This window comes from Cololabis saira, chromosome 21 (genome assembly GCF_033807715.1).
Source record: "Cololabis saira isolate AMF1-May2022 chromosome 21, fColSai1.1, whole genome shotgun sequence".
NCBI lineage: Eukaryota > Metazoa > Chordata > Actinopteri > Beloniformes > Belonidae > Cololabis > Cololabis saira.
Genome location: NC_084607.1, coordinates 30186972 through 30196924, shown reverse-complemented (window position 1 = coordinate 30196924; position 9953 = coordinate 30186972).

The following is a 9953-nucleotide window of genomic DNA, read 5'->3' as shown; positions in this document are numbered from 1 at the left end:
GCTGCTACATACGTAAATGTGGCGTAAGTATGACATCTCTCAAGACGTCATGGACTGATTATTCAGTGGGGCCTAAGAACACCTGTCGCATTGCGGGGCATGGCAACCATGTTGGTAGCAACAGAAGTGGATAAACAAGTCAAGAGGTGACAAGTTATAACAAGCAAATGAATAAATAAATAAATTAATTAATTAATAAACACGGGAAGAGAATCAATAAAACCTGTTAAATCAAGACTCCTAATAGTTTATTTTCCAGTATAGTTGTCATTCCATTATTACCTCTTATACACGCTCTTACACTCATACACAATAATTTTACAATTATACATAACCATGTTCTTTATTTCAGACTTTTTGTGTGTGGACTTTAAAATGACACTTGTATCGCTTTCTTTTTTTATTGTTATTTGCTGTTTCTTTCTCTCATTGTTGTTGATCTATTTTTAGGGGAGGTGCTTTTTATAAGCCTATATCAGGTTTTTTTTTTAACCTCTCCTGCATTTACTATTGTTTTATTTCTGTTTTTTGAAATTGTGTTTTCTTATGTACAAATAAAAACCCCCCAAAACAAACCTGTTTACCACGACAAGCAGTCAACTGAAGTTAAAATGCATTATTGGGAGAAGATGGAGCTCTTGTGAGGTTTAGTGGCTCATGAAGCTCAAAGACTTCACTGATGACTCCATGTACGAGTACTTCCACTGAGACAAGCGTCTTAATGTATTTAGTATCTGTCTTGCACTGCTTAACTACATAAACTATTGTCGACATGAGGGAAGTCTATTTTAGCTCTTTCAGTCATGACATTATTAGGGCTTCAAGTAAGCTTGGTAAACTGGGAAACTGACCAGGAGTACAGGAGGATTTACTGTAAACCTACGAATGAGACTGTCATGTATGAATACCTCAAGTAAACGAGCACAGTAGAAACAATTCTTTATATATTTATATATGTCAGGCGGGAAAATGGTGAAAATGTATCTCATTATCTCGTTTTGTGAAACGTTTCCTTTTGGTCTTTTTTTATTTCCTTAAACCGCCGCTGGGGGGCGCTGTTTGACAAAAAGCGTTGATTGCCAGCACGTTGCACAACTGCGGCGTCGCAGATTACACTGCGAGCGTGATAATAATGTTTCCAGTAAAACATTTTCCATGTGTTTTCTATGTAACCAGTATTTGCCCACAAAATTATGTGGTCCATATTCCATAGTGTCTGAGACTTTATTGAGCAACTGTGAACATGTTTCCAGTGTGGGGATGCCCTGGAGGTTTCACAACAAGTCAGGTTTCTGTCAGTCACCTCTGTCACACACCTCTGACATGTTTTCCCACACGTACACCTTCTCAGGAGGAGCGGTTTGAATATCTCACGTCCACTTCTGTCGCATTACCGCATTCTGTGTTGTTTGACCCTGTCAAAAATAAAACTATCAAAGCCCAGGGACAGGTCACGGCGGAGAGCTGCCCACTGCTTCCTGTTTGCTCTGGCAAGCCCCGGGGAGAGAGAACGTGTACCAAGTCCACTCTGCCTCTTGAACATCTGCATGACATGAAATACTGTATCTGTCATGCCTCCAGCGGTCCGTCCCATTCAAAACCAGTCCGGCCACACCACAGCACCACCTTACATCTGGCCTCGCCACATTTGTGTGGCCGGAGTTCCTGTTTTTCTGGATGGTTCTTTGGTAGGAGGAATGCAAATGTTTATCATTTTCCTTTAACCGGCTGTTATTAAAATAGCTTATTGGAAACTGGCTAGTTATCTCTCAGTGGATCAAGCTTGGTATCAGTGTTTCCACATCTTTCTTTCAATCACAGCAATCTACAACTCCAATACATACCGCGTACAGTTGTACAGTTGTACAGTTGTGGATATGTTTGTTTCAGATTATTAAAAACTGGACGGGGGTCCGCAGTTGGAGCGACCTGGACTGAGACACCCAGGAGGAAGTTGGGTCTGTAATTTGGGAGAAGGGGGTATAGCAGAGGAGTTAGTCACCCGCTGAGGGGTAGTTCATGTCTGACTAATGCTTCGGAGGCAGGAGGTGCGGTAGGGGCTCTGGCAAGGCCAGACTCAAGCAGAGGCCCGCTATTTTTGGCCAGCTCCTCTTCCTCCATGCCAATTCCTCTTTTCACCCGTTCTCTCTTTCCTTATTCCCCAGATGTGTTTCCTTCCTGAAAGTCGAGAGGCTTTACTTCTCCTCTTTTCCAACCCTTCATTGACGCACTTGCTTCCTTTTTGGGGGAAGTGGGAGGGTGGAGGTGGGAGGGCCGGCAGCTGAGATTGAGCAATTTTTTTCTTATTTCGAAGTTTGCGGTTTTGTAGTTTGGAAAAAAATGGGGACGGTTCCCTTTTTTTAAAAGCATTCTTGAAGCTCAAGAAACAAGTTGTCTTCTGCATTCTTCACACGAGGACACTATTTATGAAATAAACCAAGATATTTTTCCATTTCTAGTTTTGTCATTCTTCATTGGGAAGCACATCGGGAGGTTTAGCCTCCGTGAACGATGCGGTATATGTGCCGGTTAACATGTTCCCATGGCCATCTTTTGAACATCATTTACACTTTTAAAGTGCTGTGTTTACCACAGGCCTTTCTTTTCCAGTTTCCAGCCTAAACAAGCGTGATGTGGCCGGTGAAATGAAACCTCTAGTGTCTGTATTAGTAGCCAGCTACTTTTGAAGTGTGTGGACGGGGGGTGGTGAAGACTTTACACATTTATAGTTTCTCGTGCCAAAGAAGGGTGTATAATTTGAAAACTCCTACGATCTAATCTTAAATTGCAGCTTTATCTCCGTAGCGGGAATTATTAGCAATCTCACAAGGAACATGAAAATAAACAAAACTTCAAGCCAGTCCGCAGAGAGAAAAACAGAAGTACTCCGAGTCCTTCGTGTACTTTAGACGCAAGCTGTTCTTGAGGAAACTTTTGTCCTGATCAAAGTTTTTAAACATGTCTTCTGGAAACGGGTGTCATATGCACTATTCTTTCGTTTTCTTAAAGAAAAATATCATAAATCATCGGTGGAAAAAAAAAAAGCCAACGAGCATGTTATGTGTGAGCACTGTGTTACGGAGAGACAAAGAAACGCTGCACCTTTAAGCAGGAGAATGCCAGCGATTTGCGGCCGAGCCCGGGCATTTGGGGCTGGAATGTGTTGGCAGTGGCTTGTTTCCCCTACAGCTTTCCCAGGTGTTACTGGGAAAGGAAAACAACCAAACCACAGAACAGAGATGGACAGGCCTCGAACAGAGCAGGAGGTGTGCAGCTGGAGGTGAGAAACACCCAGGAGTCTGCTCAGAAAGCCCGTCTCCAGACATGAGGTCACACATATAGGTGCATGTTTGTCAGGACATGTAAAACAAGAGGAGGGAGAAAACAAGACGTTTATGGCCATTCCTGCTTTATCAGCTGTCTCCTCCCTCCGCCACAGATTTATGTCCTTCAGCGGTGTTAGGTAGTCAACAACAACTTCAGCCATGGATCCTACGTTCAAATATGCACGCAGGCAAAAAAAAAAAAAGTCTGCTTTCAGGGTCTGCTTGTAAAACCCAGCTCTGAAGTCTGGGCTGAATCGTACCGTCTTGAACACATTTCTCCAGCATGACAATGTTCAGCCGGTTCATTTTCTGGTGACTCAGGGATTGTTGTGTCTGTGCCCATTGAAAAACACAAGTTTTACTCATGTTATGCAACATGAGAGAATCTAAATGACCTCGATACATATTGATCTTGAGTCTTGAGATGACTCATGGTGACTATAGCTCCGTTCTGTTCGTTTCAATCGCGCCCATCCTCAAAGAGACAGATCAGCTGTTCAGCCGATCAGCTCTTGTAGCAGACACACCTCACCGTCCATCATTGTTACATTATTATCCATTGTTTCCAATAACAGATGTGCTCCACCTGCTTTCCATGTACCCTCACCAAGTTCTGATTTACTCCTTGTTTTCGACAAGAAGTCCTCTCTCAGTCTCGCTTTCTGTTTTGAAGCCCTGCCCTCACTCTCACAGACACAAACAGGCAGCACATGGCCAGCGTGGATGAGTCAGTGGACTGCTAACAAGTGCCTCTTCTCGGGGAGAGTCCCGCCGCCGTCTTCTTATGACAGGGCTAATCCCTGTGAGTGTATCAGGTGCAGCAGTCCCCCCGGCAACGTGAGATTTATCTACCACCGACTCCAGGTTGGCAAAGCACGGGAAAAATGATACATGTAACATGGAGTCCAAGAGAAGAAATATCCCCGCATTTATCATAGTCATACTTCTGCTGTTTCGGCCTTATTTTTTTTAAATATAACACATACACATACACACAAAAAATGGAAATATGAAATCATATGTTATGAAACTGTGGAAAATACATTACTTCAGTCCATCTGGGACAGGGCGGTCATCTTGGGAAGATTGCCCCACCTACTGTTTTTGCTTATAAAGTTGGTCAAAAGCATCACGTTTGGTGGAGATGGTAAGGAGTGGCATTAAGAGGGGAGAGAGAGAGAAGGGCTCTTACTGAGAGGAATTTAATCCCTCTACTAAAAAACAAGACAAACCACACAGATCTAATTGCTGGAGAGGATTACCAAACTTGATACGGTTGCTCCTCTCAGATTCCTGCGTATTTGAAACTACTTTTTTGGACTTACAGGATACAATGTTCAAGACTTTACCGGTTACAAATACAAGGACGTTCGCAAGCATCTTTTTTGTGTGTAAAATCTGCTGACTAAATAAACCACTTTTGCGTCCCTGCAAAACCCAAATGCATTTTATCGATTTATTTTGGACTCTCTTTAAGAGAAAATATGTTTTTTCCCCAAAAATGATTACTTCAAGTTATTGCTGCAAAGGGTCTTGCTAGCTCATGCTGTGTAAGTCAGATGTATTTGTAGACATTTTTGAATTATGGTTTTATGACAACTTGCACAACACATTCTTAATGCACAACATACATGATCTGCAAAGATTTGACTTGATTTAATCTGAAGCCACAGCTAGTAATACTTTTTTTTTTGAACAAGGAACCTAATTATTATCTTAACGAGTTTCTTACTTACAAAATATTGGATTCACACATATCCAGGCTCCTAAGCCACCTCCAGAATCACAGTTTGATGAACTTCTTTGATAAACATGCATTTTTTCTTGTTTGAAAAGTCTTGTTGATTCAACAATAAAATCATGCAATCAACAAAATCCTATTTTATAGATCAGAGTTCTCATTTCTTCTGAAATCGTTTGTCTGACAGCACAGGCAGCGTCGCCTTGCTGATGGCTATACTTGAACAGTGTTCATCTGTCGGCCTGGGAATCTCCAGAAACACTGAACAATCATCATCCAACTGCTTTTGACTGTTAAATTTAGATCAAAAGTTGATCATGTTGGTAAAAAAGCCACATATTGTTTATGAAATATATATTATGTGAATCAAATTTTTGTAAAAGCTGGAATTTGACTTATTTGTGACAGCATTCACATACTGTGGTACTGCTATTTTTATGGATGTGAATGCCTCTTCCAGCGCTGTCTGCTCCATGTGTCAAAGCAATGGGGAGGGCTATTTTTATTCAATCAATGATTCACTCCCCATTGTTGTTGGCCATGCAGAACTACGGCTCAAGTGGCCTGTCTCTCCGAAATAGTCAAATGGTTTTGGACTTCTTCCTTTTTAAATTTTTTTTCAGAATCCAGTAGGTAAGTATTTTTTTTCTGTTGACGTTTGATTACCTGTCACAAGAGCAGGCCGCACCGGTTGGGCAGCATGCAGCTGCAGCACGGATGGCTGCAAAGCAAGAAGCTGAGAGCGCTCTGCATTGAACTGTCAGGCTGCCAGTCATTAGGGAGAGACTATGGCACTTTTGGCCTTTTCCACATGCTTCCACACCACACGCCCTTTTACTCAAGCAGTGAAAAGCAAATTTACTGACTGACAACGTTCCGGCGTGAAATGAGGAGACTGACAGCACATGTACACACTGAGCAGAGCGAGCGGGAGCACACGACCCTCTGTGGTTACGGGTTATTGGCGTTTTGATTTCAATCTGAACCTTTCCTTCAAAGCTGTTCAATTATTAAGAAAGAAGAATTATTCTTTTTAAGTCTTTCTTATTTTTTTGTTTTAGGTCTGCAGAGTCCCACTTTTCTTTAGTGAAGAGGATCCAGATTAAGGCAGGATTTGGGTCCAGAGAACGTGGCTCTTTTGTTTGATATCGCTTGTGTATGGTTTATTGTGTGGTGGAGTTTCACTTGCATGTTCTGCATCTCTGGAGAGCGCCTAGAGAAAACCTGTTGTAATAGATGCCATATAAATTGAATTGAATTGAATCTAGCGATACACAGGTCACCTACGATCAACTGAAGTGTTATTGACTTCAGTATCAGTTTTCAGCCTTGTACCTTGCTCACAGAGATTCTCACAATGTTTTTTATGTCGTTCTGTGAAGATTGTTACACTTAAACTGCAGAATCTGTTATGACATTTCACAAGAAGATAAAAAAAAGGTCATCTGTGCAGGATGTAGAAGTGAAACAGAGAAGTCATTAAAATCCGTTTGGTTCATCTTCTGAGCACCGTGAATGTTCAGACAAACATCTCATTTCAGTCTCTCTCGTAGTTACTACGACGTCTGAGTAAGGAACCGATCGACCAAACAATGACCAGAAGATGATTAGGCTACCATTCATTACACTGAGGGCCTAATTGAACCTTTTTTGACATTGCATCCATCTATTTGCCAAAGGATCTCCCAGGACTTCAAACTGGGAATCCTCTTGCTGACAGGTGATGATGCTGCCCAGTTCACACACTGCTAAAAGTATTTTTTCATGCCTGAGATAATTTATTTGGGGATTGAAAGGCACCACTAACTTAAAAACAACTTTATAGCTTCTCCCATGGAAATACGTCATTTAGTGACTCATTCAGATTTACAGGGTATTGTGACATCACAGAGCCAGATCAGAGCAGAATTATCTAGTTTAATCTCTACACAAATTCACATTATTTTACATTTGCTGTACCTCAAAAGTGGGTTGAGCAAAGCTTTAACACAGATTTTACAGGACATGCAATGCATAAAAAGGGAGGTGGAGTAGGTGAATACCTGCGAAAATTGCCACATTTTGTGAAAAGATATCATATCATCTTTTTAAAATTGGTATTTTCATGCCGCTGATTATCTCAATCCTTCCGCTGACTGACACATAAAAACACATTTTTCACTTCTACCAGAAAGCTCTTTTGCTCCCTTTGAAACCCTATTGTTTGTATTTGCTCACTGAGGCCACATAGTTTATGTTTGTTTATTTTAATAACATAAAAAAGCATATGATATTGCTGTCACCAGTTATGCACGAGGGAACATCTGCTAAAACAACCTCTTAAAGCACGGCTAAGAGGAGCTTCAATATGGTGTCATTAGTGGCTATGAGTACAATAATTACCATGGAGAACTAATAACAGGTTAAAGAAGCCCGCTTAAGCCTACTCCTCCCAGCACATGTTCACAAACCAGCAAAAACACACCTCACACACCCACGATCAGCTGGAACAATAGCAGAGCGTGCAGTACGCTCCACCTGGTGCAGGCGCCCTCCACCTTGTTTGTTCTTTCAAACACCTCTACACACCCTCTTGGCAGGGCAGTGTGTCCTTTAAAGATGCTAAATGTGCTGGATTGTGACTTGGATCACGAGGCCGGACTGGCTGGACTGACAGTGGCAGGGTGTGCATGGAAACAAGACTTGGCCTGCTAGAGGGCCTGTTTTCCCAGTAAAGCCAGTAATCAATGCCAGTAATGCAGAGAATGAGGAGAGCTGTTGCAAAAGAACTGGTGACTGCTCTGTTGGCTTGAAAAGAGATGAAGTTGGAGTTAATAACTTACATGAGAAAAAAGGCAAATTACTACCAGAGGTGTCAAGTAACAAAGTACAAATACTTCGTTACCTTACTTAAGTAGAAATTTTGGTTATCTATACTTCACTGGAGTAATTATTTTTCAGACGACTTTTTACTTTTACTCCTTACATTTTCACGCAGTTATCTGTACTTTTTACTCCTTACATTTTAAAAACAGCCTTGTTACTCTATTTCATTTCGGCCTTTAAAAAAAACTATCCAGTTAAATTGCTCCATCCGGATAGAGTGAATTTGGTTGTGGTTGTTTCAGATGTTCTTGTCCAGTTTTGTTCTTACATCCGTTCCCTCAGATTCCTGCAACTAAACTTGGATGTACATTCCAATAAAAGTTAGGATAAATGATAACATGCCTCTGAAGTTTGACTTTTTGCACCATTACAATACTTATAGGGAACTAGTCATCATATCTTCTGCTCTCTGAAACACATGTTAATGCTCAATAGTACACATATATGGTTCTTTAATATATTTGCATTATACTAAGATGCATTCATTTAAATGGCTTTTATCCTTAATGGCTTTTTCCCCCTTACATTACTTTTACTTTTATACTTTAAGTAGTTTTGAAACCAGTACTTTTATACTTTTACTTGAGTAAAAAACTTGAGTTGATACTTCAACTTCTACAGGAGTATTTTTAAACTCTAGTATCTATACTTCTACCTGAGTAATGAATGTGAATACTTTTGACACCTCTGATTACTACTACTGTCCTTTAGCAGCAAATGATCTGTCTTTTTAGATTCTTTTATTGATCCCTCCTCTAATTCTGACCAAAAGTTAATTTGAAACTATGGCAGACATTGAATATATTTGCAGTTCTTTTTAAAATGGCTTGTTGCTCCTCCCGGTATAATAAATATTTCAGTCCGTATCTTCGTGTTGCTTAATCTTCAATAGTCACCGGCACTGAGTTCAAAAGCCGCCATTCTTGACCGTTTGCTGGGCGTGAGAGCAGGTCCCAATGAACACGTGCCAGAAGTGGCAACCACACCTTCGACCTTGCACAACTTCCCTATTCTTCTACCGTGCACGCGCTCAGCAAACACACCCAAGCTCCTGAGTCTTCCGCGGAGTGCTCTGCAAACCAGCCTGGTTAAATTGATGTCCTTCGCTAACAGCCTTAATTACACGGCCCGGCTTTGAGGGCAGAGAGCGGCCTGTCAACAAACGCAGCCCCAGTGAAGCCTCGGCCCTTCACCCACAGCGACAGTTCACTTGACTCAGCATCACGCAGCCGCTGTTTACTGGACCTGTCCACCATAATTAACACTCCTGCGTCTGGCATGACTGTAAGTCTGCTATTAACCCCTGCACCGCTGGGAGAGATGGAGCGGTACACAAAGGGAAGCCGGCGTCCATCCTCGTCCACCACAGACCCCCAATGGTTGAGCAGGGCTTCAAATAAAGCTGTAAGATGGCTTGCGTGACGCACAGCGGCGCAGGCACAGGAAACCACATTAATTACCCTGGTGAAAACGTTCAGTTGAACTGGATTTTTATTTTGCCGCAGAATTCCCACATAATGAAAAGAAAATCAGATCACAGTTCAAATGGGAAAAAAAATGTGTCTCGCAAGCATGAATGTAACAAAATCAACCTTTATTAATTATATAGTGTGATGTATACACAGTACAGTACATTTAGTGACGTCTGAATATGAAGTGTGGATTGTTTTACCCCATGTAGTGCACACAATCTATCCAACAATACATCATTAGAAGGTGGGTCAATGACGTGACACCTATATTTTCTGAAAAACAGATTTCTTTTCAATTCAAAAAAGGTTTAAATGGATATAAAATACCATATATATGACCTACCTGTCCCACATATGGACTCACTTGAATTTGACAAAAAATACTAGTTATTTGGGATTTTGTTGTTGTTTTAAGCGTCAAAATGTCATGTGGTGCGACCGTCCGACCATGACTCTTGTTTTGAAAACGTATTTGAAATCACTCTAAATGTATTTAAATCAATCTTCTGCCCTATCTGGCATGATTTCTGAAGTGTGATGACTGATGTC